The 22,975-nt window shown below is 40.0% G+C and overlaps 1 long non-coding RNA gene across 1 annotated transcript in view; it reads left to right on the forward strand.

Annotated features, from left to right (window-relative positions):
• Window positions 1-2,133: 2,133 nt before the first annotated feature.
• Window positions 2,134-22,975, forward strand: part of LOC122526441 — a 59,878-nt gene continuing 39,036 nt past the window's right edge. The window contains exon 1 of the long non-coding RNA XR_006306061.1: window positions 2,134-2,208. This is a non-coding gene — a long non-coding RNA (uncharacterized LOC122526441). The remainder of the gene's footprint in view (window positions 2,209-22,975) is intronic.

Genomic DNA, 22,975 nt, shown 5'->3' on the forward strand with positions numbered 1-22,975 from the left:
GTCATAGTCGTAGTCGTCGTACCATGAACAACGTTAAATTTATCTATAATATTATTGTATATTTGATAATGGAAGAGAGTGAGAGAGAGAGAGAGAGAGAGAGAAAGGGATGACGAGCAGAGAAATACATTTAATGCGCTTGCAGAGAGTTTCTAGTATGCGAGAGACAGGCGAATCGAAGTATTTATCGTTCGATGTTGTTTCCATCCCTCCTGCAACCCCCGATTTTCTCCACACACCACCACCCAACCCTTCTCAACTACCAACTCTCTCTCTCTCTCTCTCTCTCTCTCTCTCTTCCTCTTTCTCTTTCCGATAGGCGAATACGGGCAACGTTTTAACGCGGAATTAACGTTCGACAGTTATCGTCCGTAGCGTCTCTTAAATTAATGTTCCGATGAAATAGCATTGGAACCGAGAGAATGTCAATCCTCGTGGTGCGCTCGCGCGTGCATCTAGCCAACTTGTTGTGCTGTTCTATGTTGTTGCTAGTATTAGTGTTGCTGCTAGTACTGCTTGCTATACTGTTGTCTCTTTTCTTGCATGTATGGATACATGAATATCCACGCACACGTGAAATCGACAGACCGAAAACGAGAAGCGTAGAGAGTATATCTGTCACTTTGTTCCACGAACTGATAAAATGTTTCACGAGGGTCGAACGTAACGAACGTTTCCTATCATTTCTCTCTCTCTATCTCTATCTCTATCTCTCTCTTTCTCTATACAATTTCAGCTTACGGTCAACGAAACATACATTATCCTACACTTACTTTTGTTATTACGTTATATTACTTCGTTTTAATCAACATCATTGTTTTAATCGATTGACACTTGATTTATTTTTCGTATTATTTACTTTAATATTACGATTAACTACTCGTAAAAATGTTTTCCGATAAGATGATACCTTTGATGATAATAATCATTGAATTTCAATCGAAAAATATTATTCCATTCTCCAATGCAAAATAATGCGTAACTGTGTAGTAGTGTCTCCTACCACCCCCACCGTCCCCCTTCTCTCTATTCACGAAGAATTACGTAAACGGTCCTCGGTCATTTGTTAAAGTCGTAGGTAAATTGATCCGAGTGAGCGCTTGTCCGGAGAAAGATCAAACGTAGAGAGGAATCCTCGTTACGGTGCGGCTAGTCACGTTGCAGTTGAAACTCCACAAAACCCTCTTCTGGTGTCACGACAATGACCGAACTAAAACGTGGCCACCTTCCATGTGGTTTACCGTCTGTTGTTTCATCCACGTTCTAGATGAAATGTCCATGTTACTACTAGTAAATTTATATATACATATATATAAATACGTGTGACAAGTACTGAACATTCCCTGACATAAATCGTAAGTTATAGATAATAATAAACGTCATCAAAGGATAACTAACAGCTCCTATTGATAATTTTTGATGATTTTTGTTGGCATCTTTCAGACCAGTCCAACTTCGAAACTACTTTTTTCTTCCTCTCTCTCTCTCTCTCTCTCGTTCTTTTACTTTTTTCTTTTTAGTAGAAAGAAGAGTATGAGAGAAGAGAGCTTGCTCGCTTCCAAGGATCGTTGCTTTCGCGGAGCGTTAAGTGACAGTTATGAGAAAATATTGGTTCAGACTGTAATTATATTGCTCCCTCGTTCTTCGCGTGCTCAGCATTTTCTTACGAACGGATCTAGCGAGATGCTGCTGCTCCTGCTGCTGTTGTTGTTGCTGTTGCTGCTGATGTTCACCGTCCTGCTGCTACCATCCTGCCACGTCCTAAGCTTCTCTTCTTTTACACCAAATAATTATACTCTCTCTATCTATCTTTCTCTTTCTTTTTCTCTATGTTTCTTCCCGGATCCGATCCGATCCGATCTTTTCCTCTCTCTCTCTCTATCTCTCTTCTTTCTCTTTTTTCCCACTCCTAGTGGTTAAGAAAAGTTTTTGAAGGAAAAGAGGGGAAAATGAAACCCTCATCCGAAGGATAAGATTTTCCTTTCGTTATTATTATAATAATTAATTCGATCATGTCGTAGAAAAATAGTAATAATGATTATTTGACCCTAATTACACGATACTAATCTATGTATTTTTTATTTTTGTTACAGGTGAGTCAGAATACATAAACTACATTAACAGGAACGGTAACTGTAACTATAACAAGAAGAATAATGCTGATGACTTAGGCGATTAGATCATCGTCTACTATGAAATTCCTCTTACGTAAGCCATGACAAAATTGAAGATTTTTCCGATCATTTATCTTGCGATCTTTTCAACCGGCGAGAGGGGTTGCAGGGGGGTTGGCGAAGGGGCCGAGGGGAACGAGAGCGGGGTTTGCGCGCTAACGTTATAACCTTTCATTTGCATGAATACTATTTTCCATTATAATTTTAAATCTTTCGAAGTATGTTTACTCGCACTGAGAGATAAGAAAAAGAGGGGAAGAGAAGAAAAAATAAGAAAAAAGAAAAAAAAAAATAAGGAAAGAAATGAAAAGAAAAAGAGAAAAAAAGAAGAGAGAGAGAGAGAGAGAGAGAGAGAGAGAGAGACAACCGACGCAGAAGCATTCGAAGCTTGCGATCCATAATAATCGGGCTCGGTTAAGTGGCCGATTTATATTCAATGTCATACGAGCCGCGTCCTGCGGTTAAAGCGTTGACGTTCTCTCTCTCTCTCTCTCTCTCTTTCTCTCTCTCTTTCTCAGTGTGTAGGCAGTAGTGAATATGGAACCCTCGCCTACGATCAATTTGTTCGAGGCATCATGCAGAAACGCGTTAAGTTGTTCCACCGTTTCACAGTTCTTTTATTTTCAATGACTCTCGCGCACTTACATCCACCCACGCGTAACAAGTATAATACTATTATTTCTTTTCTCTATAAAACCATAGGGTACCGTAGTAGTTTTGGCCAATAAAGTTTTTAAAGAAGTAAAAAAAGAAAAACATAATCCTATTTTTATATAGACCAAGTCCAGTATTCATCTTTTTTTTGTACGTTGAACTTTTTAGATATGCTTTTTTCTTTTTTTTTTCTTTTGCATAAGTAAGAACAAACGATCTCTTCTTCAGCTAACCCCGGTTACACGCGGGATTACACTTCCATTTACTCGAAAAAAATATCTAAAATCGATAGGGCGAATATCGAAGTCGATCCCAATTTGCAGAAATCGCTAGAGTGTAAGAAGGAGGGGGTGGTGATGGTGGCGGGGGTGGGGAAATAAGAAAAATAATAAGGAAAAGAGAATATGTGCTTTCAAGTCACGCTCTTGGTGGTACCTATCGAGCGTTGCAAACGTGGTGGTCCGTTCTCCTTTTTATCCTATAACTCGTTCGAACAAATGACCAAAACGATCCTTTCGTTAAATTCTTCCTTCGCTCAGTAATACTCTCTTCTTTCATTTGACCGTAGAATAGTAGAGAAACAAATAAGAAGAAAAAAAGAAAAAGATTAAAAGGGGAGTAAAGATACAATTATGACGATGCCAATGGATATTATTATAAGTCAGAACCGACAAATAATAAACTAAGATGATAAAGGTTTCAGAGAGATAATATAGAAAATGATTTTCCTTTTCTTTCTTTATCTTTCCTTTTATCTTATGAAGTTTATTAAACTTAAATATCGAACCTGGTCGCGTAGGAGTCACGTGAACATTTTGTACGTTTGATCTTGGCCACCCGATCCGACCAGATTTAATGGTTTTCCTTTAATCTTCGCGGCAAACCCTTTCGTCGGAGAAAAGGGTAAGAAAGAAGAGATGGGATGAGCCTTGAAGGAATATAGGGGGCTGGGGTTGTGCTGGGTGGAGAGGGTTTTCGGACGTGAGGTGGATGAAGGTGGTAAGAAGGAGGAAATAAAAAAGAAAGAGTAAAAGTAGTAGAAAAAGTAGGAGAAGAAGAAGAAGAAGAAGAAAAGAAGGAGTAAGGGAGGGCTAGGGGTTGGAGGAGCAATAAGGAATTATTGCGGTACGATCGACAAACGGCGACTACGTGGCCGCACTACGGAAGACGAGTTCACCCTTCCACCTTAAGTTCCTTCTTTCACCCTCTCTTTCACAGCCCTCCTGAAACTTCTCGGCGTTCGATATGCTTCTGTCTCTTTTCTCTCTATCTTTCGTCCTTTTTTTTCTTCCCAGTCGCGTTCCTGCGTGGCTATAAGCTACCTTCCAGACTCGTCAATATGTAATGTTCGAATGCCTGTCTGGGTAGTGGCAGCAGCAACAGCAGCAGCAGCAGTAACAACAACAACAACAACAACAGCATCAGCAGTAACAGTACCACTACCATCACCACAATCACCATCATCCTCGAGAGCAGGGGTTAGATCTCAACGTGGAATGGAAGATTCTTCTCTCACTTGTATATTTCATTGGAGTTCTCGATGAACGTTAGGACGCGAAGGTTAGAGGTCCTCCTAAGAAGAGTTGGTTGGTTGTTGGTGTTAGTTCGGGTACACCCTTTTAAGTAGACGATATTTTCTCGGTGTTCTTGCACGTGTAAAAAAGGATTAGTCGGTGTCCTCGTAACCGTTTGGACAGAAAGAAGTAAGAGGTGGTTTAGTTGGTTCGCTAGAGTTTGAGCTAGGTATTCTAACCTAGCCTAGCCGTCACCGTATCCAACAGTGGTCACGAGTGGCCGCCCTGAAAAAGGGTACGCTGCACGAAACTGTTATAGGTGTACGTGACTCTTTTCCGAGAAAGCCTTCGAAAGCGCAATATTTTTGATCGTGTCCTTTCCGCGAACGAAATGATTCTGTTACCTTCTTTACGGGCCGACCCATTGGAACTTCGCTTTCCTCGGATACCATCTAGAATACGAATACGGAAAGCACAGTTGAATCTAAGTTATTAGAACGGTCAGGATTGGATTGCGATCAGGATAGATGGGATATCTTCGTATCCGTAAGAACGACGACTACTACGACTACGACTACGACTACGACGACAACGGGTGTTGCAAGTTGTTCGTTAAATCCTTGCATCGATCTTCGCAAATCTAACGAGAATCCTTTTCCTTATTTCCTTTTTATTTTTCATTTCGTCTCTACATCGAGTTATATTACTCGAAGACAAATTTTGACTATATTAATACGTTAGCTATTTTAAATTGGATATCGACGAATATAGTAGATAGAGAAATGTAGGATAGATCATCTGTTTGTTAACAGTACGGTACACGATATATACATACACGCGCATATACATTGTATGTATACGTACTATGCAACATCGGTAACTAAATTTTCTATCTTTTTTTTTTCCTCTCTTTCTTTTAGTTTTATTTTTACTCTAGCGAAAGGGACAGAGAAAACCGGGACAGGAAACACGAATGCGAATGCCCGCGAGTTGCATCAAATTCCTTTTTTTCTTTTTTCTTTTTTTCTTTTTTTTTTGTTCATTTTCTTCTATTTCTTTTTATTTTTTAAACAATACGCAATCGAAGTCTAGTCTCTTTCTCTCTCTCTCTCTATCTCTCTCTTCGTTCAATGAACTTTTATCACCGAATCCGACTCGTCGAAATGGTGAGAGGGAAAGAGAAAGAGGGTTGCCGGACGAGGGAAGTTTATCGTGGCGTCGCAAAACCAATTTCGCCGTCGGCCGCGTTCCTCCCGCCTTCCATATTGAGCGAACATTAGACGATGTCGCGCACACAGTGCGGGAGGGGGTGGGCCAGGGGGTGGGCACGGGGTAGCAGGGGGGGACCAGGGGTCGATTTATCAACGGGCTACAAAGCGTCGTCGTTCTCTACCCCCTATTTTTTCCCCTCACCAAAAGCACCACCACCACCACCAGCACCCCTCTTTTCTCGCTGCTACGTTTCCGTCCTTGATAAGAATGCAAATAATGGTGGTTGCATTGTGCTTATTGGATATGATGGTATTCTTTCAAAAGCGACTCTTTTTCTTACTCGAAACTTCTTTTTTTTACTCTTCTTCAATCTTCATACCCCTCTCACCCCCATAGTTTATCCTTTTTTAATATATACGTGTCTATAAAAGAAAAAAGAAAAAAGAAAAAGAATAAACGATGATTCTTTTATAATATGACAATGGATACCTAACTGTGTCGATTCTCGATATAATAGTTTGTCCTTGAAGTAATCGAACATTACAAACCCTAACGGGTATAACATTTTCGCGTGATCTTCGATTTTAGTAAAGAACGAGGCTCCTCGACAATTTGTCCTGGGAGAAACTTCAATTTCCTGTCCCAGGACTTACTTTTCGTAGCTTTATTTGTCGCTAAGCGTGCCAAAGTGTAGACGGAAGTTGTTGAGTTAAAGAGAAAAAGAAGAGTAGAAGAAGAAGAAGTAGAAGAAGAAGTAAAAGAAGTAGAAGAATAAGAAGAGGAAGCACTATTTTTTTCGTTTTATACTTCGGGCAGGGTGAAGGCGTTAGCCTGACTTTTTTGTCTTCTTTTTCGTCAATTTTTCGTAAGGCCTATGTTCTTTCTCTACAACACCTTTTACACCTTTTCTTTTAGCCACCTTCTCGGTCGACAATTCTGTCACGTACGTGTCATAAGTTCTCGGCGTCTTTAAGTAAGAAGTAACGGCGTTGTGCTTTCCCCTTCCCTGTTCTTCCTCTCATCTCTCCACATCCCTCCAACCCTCCCTTCTCTTTCATTCTTTCAAGGGAGAGAACACAGACTTCAGGGCTACGCTACTCGAGAGTAGAGCTAAGTACTCGGGCTTCTTCTAGCTGATGTTACTACACGTTGCGGTTATCTATACCTATACCTACAGGATACTACTCTTCTTCCTGTGTCGGGCACGTTCTTCAAAAAGTTTAACAGCCGCGAGTACGTCGTCGTCTTCGTACCGAGACGATAGCTAGACAACGACGACGACGACGACGACGACAACGACAAGGTTACTGGTTGGTGATGGTACCAGCAAGTAGGGGGTAGAAAGCTATGGAAGTAGTAGAGGAAGGTTTCTAGGTGGTAAGGTGCTAGAACGCCTTACCGGAGTTCACTTGAGTCGGTTGGTGGTGTGCGACGGTCAGGCGTGGCCGGCATACCAAATCCGCGAGGTATTCTGGTCATGTAGCTGCTACGAGCTCTCTCTTCCTGGCTTTCCAAGGGAGACTCTCTCTCCTCTCTCTTTCTCTCTCATTCTCTCTCTCTCTGTCTCTGTCTCTGTCTCTCTCACTCTCATTTACTAGCTTGCTAGCTCGCTCTACGCCAAAGAGGTGGGGTAGTATTAATTGGCTTACGAGGCGACACTCATTAGCACTTTGAGTACGAGGGTTTGGGCGGACAAGGGTAGAGAAACACCCTTCGAAGGCGTTACTTTGGCCTGCACCCGCGTCACGCGGCTCTTCCTCTAGATATTCTCTACTCCCGTTCTTCTCTCTATCTCTTCTATGCTCTAGCTACTACACTATTAGAACACTTCCTATATATACCTTTGTATCGAGCTACCCGATATATCGGAGAACGATACCACCGATAATTACGACCTTCTCCTCCTCCTCCTCCCGCCCTTGCCCTCGAGTTTGCGGTCATTTTTCTACCTTATTATATTATATCACGCGTATCCTGAGAAATGAGAAATATGATGGAATTATAATGAAAGGAAGAAAAAAAATGATCATTATAAATCGGGTAGGACGGGGGTTACATTTTTTCTATTCAATGCTTGCTTGTTATGTTATTCGATCGAGTTCGAATATTTCGTATCGCGTTAATAAGTAAACGAGATAGATGGAGAAATGAAAAAATAAAACAAAGAGTATTTTATTCTATTGACGGGGAAAAAAAAAAGGAAATTTTCAAGAATTCATTTGATTTCACATTTTATTCGATCGACGACGGGCGATGGTGGTGGTGGTGGTGGTGGTGGTGGCGGCGGGTCTCGTTATTTATAATTCTAGGAGGTAATGGCGGTAGAGCTTACCCGAAAGGAAAAGGGCGCCGGCGGAAGCTGCGGGATGAAACAGGATTGTGGTCTCTGAATATTTCGCGGTTCCCGTGGATTTGCACAGTTGCGGTCGACCCGATACTCCGAACTCTCAGTAGATCCAATTTGATCGGAAGACCGCAACGTCTACGAGCGACCTTGCATGGAGAGACGGACAATGTATGTGGAACCAATGCGAAATATCCCTATCCTTTTCCATTTTATCTTCCCTTTTCTCTCTCTCTCTCTCTCTTTCTATCATTCTCATTCGCTTTTCCTCCGTTCCGGTTGGAAACTGTGGACCCCTCCCTCTCCCATAGACGATGTTGCTCTCGATAAGGTATTGTTCTATCAGGGTTCTTAGAGTATATGAGTTTCACCCTAGCTACATTACCAGCAGTACTACTGTCATCCTAGAAAAGCATCCACCCTTTCCCTTTCCATTTTCTTTCCTTTGCCAACCAACCAACCCAGTCTTCTCTCATTTACACAACTTTGCACGAGGATAAGTTTCGTAGATGTCGATTGCAGCACACCTTTCTCTCTCCCTCTCTTTCGCAAATTCCTTTTATATCGTTCCATCCCGATATTCCCAGCCAGTCTTTCCTCCCCCCCTCCACCCTCTTTCCTCAATCTCTTCTTCTTCTTCCTTCTCGAGTCGTGGAGCAAGTTACTAGCATAATTTTCCTATCTCCTCAAATTGCGTTCAACTCGTAGCAACGCGATCGTCGCGGTAAAATCTACTTACCCGGTCCACGTTTATGCTTTCCTTCCGAATTTTACGATCGGGTAACCCCCCCCCCCGCTCAGAAATCCGCTTCGTCCATGCACTCGTCCAGTTGAACATCAGGATGTCTTTTGAATACTATAACCAATGTAGTTGGATCGGGTTGCGAAGGAGGGAGAGGGGGTATACCTGGGATTACGCCTTCGAATAAAATTGTATTCGTATCGTTGCGAGTTAAATAATCATTCGATCTTGAACAAATTTGTATTTTTCAAAACATCCGGGGAATATTTTCTCTTTTCTTTTGTTTTTTGTTTTGTTTTGAACGTTTTGCCAAATGTAATGTCGAACACGATTTATGTTTTGAAATAATACAAAATAATGGTAATGCTTTGGATTCTCAATTAGGTTTGTTTTTATATTATTACATTGACGAGTTCGCGTTAATCGTGAAACAAGAGTTTTAAAATAAAGTTAACTTTGATACGGCGGTTAGAAAAATGTCGTATTACTCGATGGCTCGTCGATTTTCTAGAATTTCTCACGACCAATCTAAACTATAACAATCTATCGCGACACTAATGACAGACATTAACTTCGCGGTATTACGGAGGACGACGACAGAGCTTGGAGTCTCTCACGACGATACGTTTTCCCTGAGAGCGAGAAAGATATATATACTTTCTCTCATTCTCTAACATTTGTGATCCCACTTGTTCGTATTTTAGTACATTACGTGTTCCGTGAGCCAAATTAGTCCCTCATCTTTACCCTTCGTAACGCACTATCATCACCCTTAGGTATCGTATTTTCCCGTTGGTAAGAAAAGAGAAAAAAGAAGGAAAAAAAAGGACGTAGCAGTTTTATCCTTTTGCTATTTGTCGAAATTACATTTATAGGGAACGGTCGTGTCACGAGCAACTTTCGGCTGAAGTAGTTTAAGTTTCTTTTCTTTTCTTTTCTTTTCTTTTCTTTTCTTTTCTTTTTTTCTCTCACTCTTTCTCTCTGTCTCTATCTCTTTCATTTTGGTCTCGGTTTTGTGGTTTACGAGCGGCATGTGCCGTCTCTCGAATCAGGCTTTTCCCGGTACCCCACGCGGCACCTGCCGATTCCAGCTTGGCATTGTCATGCGAGGTACTCCCTATAAACTGAGATTGCCGAGGGATCGAAAGTTATGGCTAGTCGTCGTCTCCTCTTTCTCTCTCTCTCTTACTCTCTCTCTCTCTCTTTCTCTTTCGTTTTATCTTTTTGTTTCTCTTAGCATGCCGCGGCGGCCTATAAGGAAACGCCCGACTGACGGAGCATATGTCTCTTCTCTTTCTTCCACTTTTCTACCAAGCACAAATTCCTATATCTTCCCTTCTTCTTCTTCTTCTTCTTTTTCTTATCCTTTCCTTTCCTTTCCTTTCCTTTTCTCTTTTCTTTCTTTCTTCATCTTCTTCTTTTTCTTTCTCCGAATCGTATTTGGATAGTGTTCGCTAACACAACCACGTAGCCACCCCCACCACCCCCCTCGAGATCGTTCGGTGAAAACGAATTCCATTTTCTTCTCGTAAGAACTTTTGCGCTCTCGTGTATACTTTCGAGTTTACATCCTTTCTCTTACTCTTACTCTTCTTAGTGTTCTTACTCTTTCTCTTTCAGTATTTTTTTATTTTCTTTTTTTGTTCTTTTACTTTTCGTTTCGTTCTGCTTCTCGCCAGACGTTACCTTAAAGAAAAAAAAAGGCTACCAGGAAGAGGAGGAGTACGAGGAGGAGGAGGAGGATGGAGGAAGGAACGTGCAGGCTCATGTGTCTTGTTTTCGAGATATTTGCTTTGTCCCTCGGGCTGTTCAATAGAAACGTGAATGCTTTCAGACTATAATCTACCGAGGATGCAAATATTTAGAAATAAACGATCTTTAGAGACATATATTACTAGTACAAAAAAACTATTTTCTTCTTGATAGATTTCTCTTGCAATTGCAATCTTTGCAGTCTTTAATGGAAAAAGAAAGAGAGAGAAAAAAAAGAACAATTCTTCGAACAAGTAGCCAGTATTTGTAACACAATATTAACATATTCCCCCTATTAGAAATATTGGATAATTTCGTTCGAAATAGAATAAAACATATATTATTGAAAAATATTTCTAAAAAGAAGAAACAAATTCTGACCAAATAAATAAATAAATAAATATAGATAATTGTTAAACATTTGATAAAAAGGTAAGAAAGTATTCGATACGAAACGATTCATGCAAATTAAAATAGAATAGACATTGAGATGGTTGAAGAAGAAAGGGGTGGTAGAAGAAGAAAAAGAAGGAGAAGGAGGAGGAGGAGGAGGAGGAGGAAAAGATTGAGGGTGGAGGATCGTCGCGAGTACAAAGATAGGTACGACTGAAGGATTCTCGCGGGTAAAGAGGGCCGAGGGAAAAGAGCAGTTAGTAAAACTCGCTCCGTTGCTTCCTTAGACAGAATATCTCGGGGTCCGATCCTTCGCGTCGTTTGCCAGTGGTGTGGTCTCCACGGCTTCGTCGCTTTCCATCCTTAGTTCGCGTACTTCATTTTATTCATTCCTTTCGCCATCTTTTTTCTTCTCCTCCTCCTCCTTCTTCTTCTCTTTTTGCAACTACCTTCGCGAAGAGAAGAAGGATCTTCGCGTTCTCTTTTTAGAAAGTTCCTCCCACTAACGTTCCTTCTCTCATTTCTCGTCCCGTCGGTTCTTATTTTCTTTCTTTCTTTCTTGCTTTCTTGCTTGCTTTCTTTTTCTTCTCTTGGTTCTTATACTATTTTATTTTTACCGTTTCTGTTGCCAAGAGAAGAGAAGAGAGCTCGTTCTTTTCCCGATTCCCAACGATTTCAACGATTTCAACGACTCCAACGACATCGTCGTCGTCGTCGTAGTCGTCGTAGTCGTCGTCTGATTTCGGCATTCGATTTACGTACGCGTCCATGTACCGAGTCTCGTCGTCTTCTTTCCCCCGCGAGGCTTCTTTATCTTCCGCAAAAGGAGGAAAAATCCAGCTCGTTGGATTAGATTTTCCATCCCCACATTCGCGTATCTTTCCTTTCTCTCTCTCTCTCTCTTTTCTTTATTTCTACGTCGTTTCAATGTTTCTTACTTTAGTTAGGTGTACCTACACATTCTATCTCACAGTTATCGGTTCAAAACTCTCTCTCCCTCTCTCTCTTCCTATTCTCCTATACTTCGAACTATTTTACTTCACCGAGTACCACCTACATACACCTTTTTCTTCTCCCATTCCTTTCGATTGAGAAAATCGAAACTCTCCCTTTCCTTTCCTTTTTTTCCCCCTTTTTCTTCTTCTTCTTTCGTTTCACGCGAGTACGACATGCTGCGTTTGGATTATATTATCTTCCTTTCTATTCCTACTTTTCTTCTTTATGGTTTTTTCTTTCGTTGCTTTTGTTCATCAATAATTTGACACGAATTTTGTTACTATTATTTTGTTTCTTGTTTGATAAGACACAAATATATACTATATATATAGATAGTAGAACGTCAATGGCAGGTGATTTCGAGCTCAGCTAATCCTTACCGTCCGTCTTGTGTTTCTGTCAGTATAGAACGAGAAAGACAGAGAGAGAGAGAGAGAGAGAAAGAGAGAGAGAGAATCTATCGAGCTTCTCAGTCTCGAGGCCTATACTTCGACAGACTTCCTCTCTCTCTCTCTCTCTCTCTCTCTCTCTCTCATTCACTCTCTTTCTCTTTCTCTCTCTAGACTTTACCTTCCTTTCGTGTCTCGCTTTGTCTTCGACTTTAGAGTCTGAACGGAATAACGTTCTCGACAAAACCGTCAGGCACACGCTATTCTGTCGCGATTGTTCTACCGGTGGTTCTATCGTTTCCTTTCCCTCTATCAGCATCGTCCTATCGTATCTCGTTTCGATTCACCTCCAGACCTACAACCATCTTCTCCTTCTCCTTCTCTTTCTTTCTCTCTCTTTTTTTTCCTTTTAATTTTAATTTTCATATTTTTTATATTCGTTCTTCATAATTTTTATTCGTCTTAGATTGAATATATCATCGTTCAATTGTAATGATTCATTCAATCGATTGTTATTTGCGATTTATTATTTAAGAGATGTGTTTCGTAAGATTTATTGAAAGAAATTTATATTAACGTCAGTTTAAGAAAAAAAGAAAAAAGAAAGCGATTACTATGGAGTTAGTTAATCGTCATCGTTCTTGGATAAGTTATCCAGACAGGAAAGAGCGACCTGAATTTGTAAGTCAAATTGTCGAGTTTAAATCTCATGTGCTGCACGTCGGAGGAAGAGAAAGAGGGAATAAGTAAGTGAGCAAGTGAGTGAGTGAGTGAGTGAGTGAGAGAGATTGGCCCCGTTAAAATCAGTGACTTACACTAGTTTGACTTTAATGAGCTCGTAGTAAGTACTTAGCAAACGCGAAAGGCCTTTCGGGCTTGTTCGAAACGCTTGTTCGCATCTAAGAGGCTCTCGTTAATTAAGAATCGAACTGCCAGTTACTCGTTCAGTGTCGCGGCATTCAATCACAGAAAGAGAGATAGAAATATATATATACAGAAAGAGAGAGAGAGAGAGAACAAGAACTATGGCTGCAACGCCTGTTCATGACCATCAATTTATATACGTGTATGTTACGGACAATGTATTATTACGTGCATTGTATATACATCGATGAGAAAAAATCCTGACGCAATCCTAAAAGAACCTTACTAAATAAAATCTAAAAGGTGAAACGTTTATTAAGATACATTTTACAGATTACGTGAAATTTATCTTAAAGACATTGCGAACGAATTTTTTCAAATTACCATGCACGAGAAATATACGTCAAATTATATACATTGGTCAATCTTTTAGTGGACAATTTTATGGAATATATCGGGTAATCTATACAATGTCTGGTTTCTGTACATTGACCATAACACATATATATCATTATTATATACACCAAGATAGTAGTACCTTGAATTTCGAATGTTCTAGTCTTCTTCTCAAAGAAGACAAAAAAATAGAAAAAGAAGAAGAAGACTCCATCCCTTTTCCGTTTGTTCTTACTCGTCTCGTCCTTCATCAAGGGAGAAAAGAAAGGAAGAAAAGACTCTTACAAGACTGTATATAGGGAGAGAGAGAGACTAGACTCTCTCATAGTTTACTCTAGATTTTTCATAATTCCTTACTCGATCGATTTTCTCGTTTAAAAGATTCTTCGATGAAGAATAGAAAAAACTAAAGGTAAGAAAAGAAAAGAGAAAAAAAGAAAATAAAAGAAAAAGGCATGTCGTGTAAGAGGTAAGAAAGGACAAGTTAAATAAAAATCCTCTGGGAGTAGAGCTTTTTTCCGTCTCGAAATAAAAGCGATTTCATAAACGGTCGTCGATTTTTACGCGAAACATTGCCGAAAGAAGTGAAGAAAATGAACGGGGAACAAAAATATACAATATATATATATATATATATATATATATATCTATATATATTTTTCTTTCTTTTTCAAAAGTCGGTGACATCTTTTGAGATATCGACGCAGAGAAGATTCCATCGTGCACGTGCAAGAAAGAAAAAGAAAAAGAGAGAGAGAGAGAGAGAGAGAAATCTTCTCTTCTCCTTTCTTTTCCTTGGAGAGAAGAAAGAGAGTGAATAAGGGGGAGGGGGTGAGGAGAAGGAGAAGGAGGAGGTCGCGTTATGCGTTCAAGGTAGAGAGACCTGCCGTTGAGGTTAAATATGCAGAGTGTTTGCAGAGTCCCCCGTCGGTCGGCTTCATCGGGTCTAATTGCGGTAATGCTCACAGCCCACGGGCACTTTGCTTCGTCTAACTTCGAACTACCATGAAAGGCATAATGGCGCTTGACGGCGCGCCACACGTACGCCTACCCTTATGTATATACATGTATATGTATGTATATATGTACATATGTATATATGTATACATGTATATGCATTTATGTCGTTCTCTCTCACTCTTAGTCTCTCTCTCTCTCTCTCACTCTCTCTCTCTCTCTCGTTCTCTCTCTCTCTCTTTCTCACTGTCACGTTTTGCCTCTGTCTATCCACGTGTCTACATGTCTCGTTCATTCCCTCGCTCACTCCTTTACAGCTCGTAATCTTCTTTCACGAAGCTTCAAATCCGACACTCGAGAGTCGTCTCTCTCCTTCGACTATCCGCGAAGAGACGCGAGTAACCTCGCACACGCTATAGTACTTGCTTCCTGTTTGCTTTACACTCCGTTTACATCGTTTCCACGTCGTCGCTTAACTTCTCTATCTCTCATTTTCTTCTATCTTTCTTTTCTTTTATTCTTTCTTTCTTTCTTTCTTACTTACTTACTTTCTTTCTTTTACTCTTCTATTCTATATTCTTCTTGTCATCTTGTAAATTATATTTTTCTTTTTTTCTCCCCTTTCTTCCCCTCCTCATTCGATGCGAATATTTTTATTCTTATTATTATTATCGTATTTCTCTCTCTCTCTCTTTCTCTCTCTTTTGCAAATAGATGAATTTTTATAGGTGTTGCATACTTTTTTTGTGCGTGTGTATATTTTGTGTTTTCCTCCTAACTTTTTCGATTTTATCCGTAAAATTTTCTTTCTCATTTATATTTCTATTCTCGTGGAACATTTTTCTTATTATTATCATCATCGTATATTTCTCTTTTTCTTTTGCAAACAGTCGAATTCTTTTCGATGTTAGACATATATATAATATATAGCTATATATATGTTTTTTTTTCTTACGTACTATTTCGATTTTATCTAAAAATTTCTTTCCACGCTCGAACGAATCTCTCTTCCGCACCTGCTCACGCTCCTTCTTTTCCATCTTTTCCTTTCCATTTCGTTTCCTTTTATTTCATTCGTTTTTATCTTCCTATTTCTTTCTTTCTTTCTTTCTTTCTTTCTTTCTTTCTCTTGGAACTTTTCCTCCTACTTTTCCCCTTACCGAAAAGATAGATCCACCTTCTCTGTCTCTCTCTCTCTCTCACACTCTCTCTCTCACACTCTCATTCTTTCTGTTCCACCCGGTCCACGTTAGCGAGATTCAACATGCACCAGCAGCAGCAGCAGCATCAGCAAGCCCTTCTCTCCTCCTCGGTGTGTAATGCAACAAGATGAAAAAATTCTCTTCTCTTTCGTCCTTTGTCCCCGATTCAAAGCCCAGAGTAATTAGATTTGAGTTTTGCAAACTTGATTGGCCCCGTGTCTCGCCGTAGGGAGTAGAGAATTTTATTATGCGCGCGCAAACCAACCTATCTATATCTATATATATATATCTATATATATATATATTTCCCTCTCTCTCTTTCTTTCTTTTCCATTGGGAGAGAAAATGAAAATGAAAATTCTTTTTGGTCGCGTATTTTCGACATGGAAATACGTGTGCCGCCTACGACAACAATTCCCGATATTTGTCCAAGAAGAAAACCCGATCATCCTTTTCTAACATGAAAATGAAATAAATAATTTATTATCTACGTTTCACCCTTTTTATCTTCGAAGAAGAATAAGATGAAGGAATGGATTGAGGAGGAGAAGAATGAGGAGGGGAGGAGGGGGAGGGGGAGAAGAGAAAGGGTGGATTTCTTCTCAAAGAATTATACGTTAAGACGGATCGTTAATGAACCGCTAAGTCATTATAAAGTTCTTAGAATTCTTAAAAAGAATCGTTATCAAAGTTTAGCAGAGTTGTTAAAGCGTTCCGGATTTAAGGAGGAGTGTCTTAGAAGGAGAGAGGGACTTATCTCGTGCTAGGTTTGTCGTTGGATTTTTTTTCAGGATAAAGCTAATGGTTGCTGGTAAAGCAGAAAAAAAGATAGAGAGAGAAAGAGAGAGAAAGTGGAGGAGGGTTAACAGTAATAGAGTTTAGATACGTTTGCTAACTTGGCACGAAAATTAGCTAACGTTTTAGCACGATTTCGAGAAGATAATGCTTGCATCAAATCCCAAGGACTATTGTCTTATTGTCTTTATGTATTTATCTATGTATTATTAATATTTATATTATTTTTGTTTGTTTTAAGAACAATTATTGATTTCATTTTTTTTTCTTTTTTTTTCTGTTTTAATTTTTTGATAATCGTATATATATATATATGGAAGATGGTGGGAGGGTTAATACAAAAAAATATAATAGTAGAAGTTTTGAAGAAATAGAACAACGATAAGAATCTATGACAATCGACGTTGTTTTCTCGTTTCGAACGATCTCCTCTCCACGTTTTATCGTCGATCGGTTGGAATCATAGAAAATTGCCTTCTATATTCTCCACATGCTTCTCCCCCTCTACCTCTTTCTCTTCATCCTGCTTTCTAGAATTTCTTTTTCTTTCTAGTCGCGTTACTCTAGGAATAGATCCTTGGTAATTCTTCCTGAACACACCGGTGTCTGCTAACCGTCCGTCGTTCTCCGTATTCCGGTTAAATTGGAAGTTACTCGAGAAATGTCCTACCGACGTACGAAAGGAGTAAAGGACGAGAAAGAAGGAACCTAAGGATGAACGAACGAACGAACGAGTAAACGTATTCTCTCTTCTTTCTCATTCCATTTATTTTCCTCTCCTTTTTTTCTTTCTAAGACACAAGGCAAGGCCCATCTTTCTCTCTCTTTCTCTCTCTTTCTCTCTAGTTCGATTCACTCGTTCCTCCTCCACTTATTTCCAAGTCTTCTCTTCGTTCTATCTCGTTCGACATCCTCCCCCTCATTCGTAAAAAGACGGCAAGTCCGATTTCACTTAGTCTCGCGGAAAACGACGTCCTGATTGCGAGTAGAAATCTTCCACAGGGATCCCCCTCAGGTTTTCTCCGTTTCTATCCAGACTCGTGACTACTACCTTTTCCCTACTTTCCTTCCTTTTTTTTCCTTCTTCTTCTTCTTCTTCTATTATTTCTATCCTTCTTTGACTACCTGTCCTTGTCTTCTCCCTACGATTCCGCAGCCCGGAAGAACGAACACGCTTGGTCGCGTGCCTCGACGACTACCTAACTTGGCTCCTAAGGGTTGGTTGCTAGGTTTGCTTCATTCTTCCTCTCTCTCTCTCTCTCTCTCTCTCTCTTACACTTTTTCTCAGTTAGGAGTAACAGCTTCGGCGGACAAAAGAGAAATGTGTTCTTTCTCTCTCCCTCTCCCTCTCTCTCTCTCTTTTTCTCTTTTTCTTCTCATCCCTGGAGAAACGTCTACTCGTTTATCGAAGACTCCGATCGGTTCTCTCGGTTCGAACTACCGTTGAGAATTTTCTGAATTTTCTCTCCTCTCTCAAACCGACTCCCACGTGTAATCCTCCACTTTTCCCCACCCTACTACACCCCCTCCCCGACCCACCCCTACACAACCAACCTCTTCCTCCGCAACTTAGAAGAGTTCACGGATTAGCTACGAGCTTACATGAGGTTCGTCCATGTTTGGAGAACAAATTATGGCAATAAATTTTCTAATAAGTTCGAAACTTACGATGGCTTGCTTTTACGCTTACACATACTCCCGCGTACACACAAATATATATATATATAGGTTGAAATCCTGTAGACCGTGTATACCATACACATGTGGATATTTGTATTACACGTAGCATAATCTTTCTTAATGGTTCCAAGTCAAAAGTCATTTCGCTTTAAGTATAAAAGACAAGAAAAAAAGAGAAAAAACAACGAATAAGATAAATCCTTGTGACTGATTTCGTTTATTCTCTCCCCCTCTCTCTCTCTCTCTTTTCTCCTTTTTTTTTAAATCGATTCTTTACGTAAATAAGAAAAAAGTAAGAAGAAGATGGGTTGAAGGACGTTAAAACGTCTTCCTCCTCTTTCTCCTCCTCGATCCTCTCTTCTTTTTCTTGAAATTCGTTAAAGTTTAACAGAAGAGGCTTTTGATTTTACGATTTTCAAAGACTAGTTTTCGGATCCCTCCTAGATGCTACGGTAAATAGAAGAGAGAGAGAGAGTAATCGTTTTGGTCGAAGGCTACGTTCCTTTTCTCGTTTATCGAGGAACGTCGATCGACGCCGCGAGCACACTAACACACACACATACCACCAACATCAGTTACACCAGCAACACCAATACTAATACCACCACCAGCAGCAGCAGCAGCAGAAGACTGCAATTTTGAAGCAATGCTTTTCGCACGGTTTTTCTTCGACATTGTCCGTCCTCCTCCATTCCTCCCCCGAGCTTCATCTCCCTCCCTCTCTCTCTCTCTCTCTTTCCCGCCCTTCTTTTCTCTGGGTTCTCGTCTCATCCACTTTTACCTCTTATCGCGTTTATCGTTTCTCTCGTTCGACACGTTCGCGCGAGTCATCCCCCAATCGATAGCCGTTGTCTGGGTGCCTCCGTTTTCCGGAATGCACGCACCGAAATGCGATAGCTCCTCCATCTCCACCTCCACCTCCACCTCCACCACCCTTTTTCTCTTTATCTTACACCTTCTTTTTCTTTCTTTCTTTCTTTCTTTCTTATTCTATTTTCAAGATCATCCGTAGACGCACGATCTCGCTACCTTCGCTAAAGATATCCATCCTAATTTTTTTCCTTTTTTCTTTTTTATCCCTTATTCCTTTTCGTTATCCTACCTTACAACCCTTCACCCCGCTGTCAACAAACAAAAGTAAAGGAGATAGGGAAAATTCGTTCACCGTTTCCTAGATTTACTTGAATATAAATTTTTCTTTTTCTCTCTCTTTTTTTTTTTTTTTTTTTTTTTTTGAAAAATCTTAAACTTTACACACGATGAGGAATAAAAATAAAAAATGAAAGAAACGTTAAAATATTCCCCTTTCACCACGGTAAAAAAAACTAGTATTATAATACTAGTAATAATAAAGAGAAAAAGCAACAAACAAAAAAGAAGAAGAAGAAAAAGATGAAAATCTTTGCGAGATTGGTTAAATAAATATCGCAAAGTCGCGAATAAACGTCGCGGTAAAGGGTGATATATGTTGGATATCTTAAGAGGGGGTTTCTCAAAATATTACCGGCTTTGCAAATGCTAATTCAAGGGTGTTCGCGCTTGGAACACGCGCAAGCAAGCAAGCAAGCTCGTTCGCTTTTCTTAAGGATTATCATTTTAACGATCGTTGCGTTTTTCACTACCGCTGGCTACCACCCTCCTGCCCGATCTCTCTTCCTCCTTTCACTTTCTTTTCTATATACATTTTTTTTTCCTTTTTTTCTTTTTTTTTTTTAATCTCCATCTTTCTCTTTCTACTTATTTCTTTCTTTCTATCTATCTATCTATCTATCTATCCTTTTATATTTCCATTGAACACGCTCACACACGTGCGTCCGCTACTACATTGTTACACGACGTTAGGTTAAGTTGCACGAGATATAATCGCATGAAAGGACTCGTTGAAAACATTGCTAGGACATTTCTATTCTTTTACCTTCTCCTATCCTTTTAACCCGTTCATTTGTACCAACGCGTTACTTCTATCAGCTAACCATGCGCTCACGTACGTACGTACGTACCTACGTATTTTTCTGTTCTTCTCTTTTTTTTTATTTTTTTTTATTTTCTTGGCCTCGGTGCAACCGACATAGCAGGATAATTACAAAGATAATTATAATGAAAGTTCGACCTGTCAGACTGGCAACATCTCTCTCTCTCTCTATCTCTATCTCTCTTTCTATTATTCTCTATTTTTCTCTATTTTTCTCTTTGCCCCCGTACTTTCTCCATTCGGTCTCTCTTTAATTCTCTTATTTTTGTAGCTTTAATTATCACATGTTCCTTGCAATTTCAAGCTACTGGGATTTTCTATGGTTCGTTGGTATACTATATACATTTATTCCATTTACTTAACTCTACTCTCTCCCTCTCTCTCTCTCTCTCTCTCTCTCTCTCTTTCGTACAATCGCGATCGCGTTTTCGCCCATTTACGGGCAACGGCGCACTAAACGTAGTTATTCACGATAGAAAAGAGAGAGAGAGAGAGAGGTGAATATACAACTAGAACTCCCGTTCAATCTCCATTGGGAATTCGGTACGGCCGGCTAATTTTGGAGTCTGTTATCGACGTCGTAGGATTTTCAGTTCCCATTTATTTCCGGAGGCCGCTACTTTGTCGTGGCCTCGGCCGTTCTAGCATTGCACATCCACAAACCCAGCAGCAGCTTTGCGTTCTCGCGTTCTAGGCTCGAAAGTCCCGCTAAACTCGTAATACAACCTAATGGGGTGGTCCCACGTGAAACGTTTGTCATAGGCGTAAGAGCGTTATGGGAATTATGAACTACAATATGATAGAAAGAGAGAGAAATGATTGCAGAGGAGACGTACGGATAACCATTCTCCAAAATTTCCTCGTCTTATCCTGTTAAATCGCATTGTTACATCTCCTTTTTTCGTTCTATCTATCTATTCATCTATCTTCACTCTCTCTCTCTCTCGTTTTTCTACCGAACGATGCGTTGAAGTAAAAAGCAAGCCGCTCGTTAAACGACCGAACGCGGAAGATTAACGCCATTTAATTAGCGACTTGCTACTATCACACCCCTACCCTACCTTCCCACCACCCTTCCCAATTTCTACCCCGTGAACTACCGTGAAAAATAACCGACAATAAGGTTGGAAAGAAAAGGTTTTAGTTAGAACGTAAATTTGATTTTTTGTTCCCCTATAGTATAGTTGCTCTCTTGATACCGGTCAACGGTATAGGAATTTTCTTTCTTTTCTTTTCTTTTCTTCTTTTTTCTAACTTTGGAAATAACTTTACGTTTAAGAAGGTTCGTGCAACAGCGGCACACGTCTCGCTTACGGTTCTTATCTTTTTTTTCGTTTATTTATATATATGTACATGTTTTTTCCCTCCTCCCTCTTCTACTCATGTGAAATGCATGCGTTGGAAGAGGAATGGAGATGAGAGAGGGGGGAATTTTTCGCTAGAGGAAAGGAAAGCAAGATATTTGAAGGTAAGGCTACCGATCGGAAAATATAATTTCCTTTTTCCTTTTGCACCTAGCGGCATTTCGTGACCCTAAGAACCGTCGATCAATCGCGAAAGTAAGTACTTCCTTCCTTCCTTCCTTCCTTCCTTTTGATTAAGATGAGGGGAAAGAAAAGAAGAAAAAGGTGGAGGAGGAGAGGCCACTTCGTCTTACGTTTTTTAAAAACTTATTTACCCGGGTAAACTTGTCAATTTGGCCTCGCGTATTACTACAACTTTAAAAAATAGCAAAGAAGTAATGGGGAAAAAAAAGCTGAGGGCGGAGGGCGAAGGGAAAGGAGGGAGCAGGAGCGAGTTGTAACGTAACGTTGTAACATCGTAGCTATTAAACGAGAACGAGAAACCAGGTTTCAGATTTCTCTCGTTTCTCTTACTTTACCTTCGTAACAAATATTTTCTTATTCTCTCTCTCTGTTTCTTTCACGAAAAATTCTTCCAAGAATTAGGTAAGAAAAAGAGATATATATATATCGTCTTTACGTACATTCGTCGCGTTGATAAGAACATTCCCGTTAACATCTCTGACAGATTCTTCTTCTTCTTTTTCTTCCCCGTTCTCTCGTGTTTTTCTTTTTACGAAGTAATACGCTACGCGTATACTGTTATAACAAACACCGTAATTACGTCATAATGCCCGTAAGCTCGGAAAATCCCCCCATTCTCTGACTATTCGAAATATAAAAATACGTCGTAGCATCCATCCATCCATCCATCCATTCCTCTGTCGTACAGACCGAAAGAGAACGACGAACCGTGGTTTTTTCTTCTACTACTTTTTCTTTCTCTTCTTTTTTTTTCCCGTAGCCTCTTTTTTTTTTGTTGCCGATCTCAATGGTCTCTTTGGTCAACGAAGCACTCCAGAGTCATTCTGCTTCGTCCTTTTTCTCTCCCTATGGTCTTTCGTTCTCATTCCACCTTTTCTCTCTCTCTCTCTCTCTCCCGTTCTTCTTTCTCTTTCCTCTCGTCATTTCTCTGCAGTGAAATTTTTATGATGTGTCCAATTTCCGTCGTGGCTAATAGGCATTAAAACCGAGCCAAGCTGAGAGCTTCTTCTGTACGTTTAAACGCGTCGAACGAGTACTCGCGGCCGTGAAACTTCTTTTTAAATGCTTGCCATGAAAATAAAGAAAGAAAGAAAGAAACGAGAGAGAAACAAAATACGATTTATCAGTTTTACCTTTTGCAACATTCGTAAAGATCGGTACCGTCAACGTTAACAACACGAGAACAGCTTTTTCATAATAAGTTCCAATAGAACTCGCTAGTTAGTGTGTTAGGGTTTGGAAATGGGAAAAGGGTGTAGGTAAAAGGGGTTCGTGGGGAAGGAAATAGTAGTTACTGTTCGAGTTAAATGAAAACGAACGACGAATCGCGATGAAATCTGTGACGTGCGAACTAATCGGTGATATCGCGAATCCACCGAACGGTAGCGTTAA

This window comes from Polistes fuscatus, unplaced genomic scaffold (genome assembly GCF_010416935.1).
Source record: "Polistes fuscatus isolate 324 unplaced genomic scaffold, CU_Pfus_HIC Scaffold11, whole genome shotgun sequence".
NCBI lineage: Eukaryota > Metazoa > Arthropoda > Insecta > Hymenoptera > Vespidae > Polistes > Polistes fuscatus.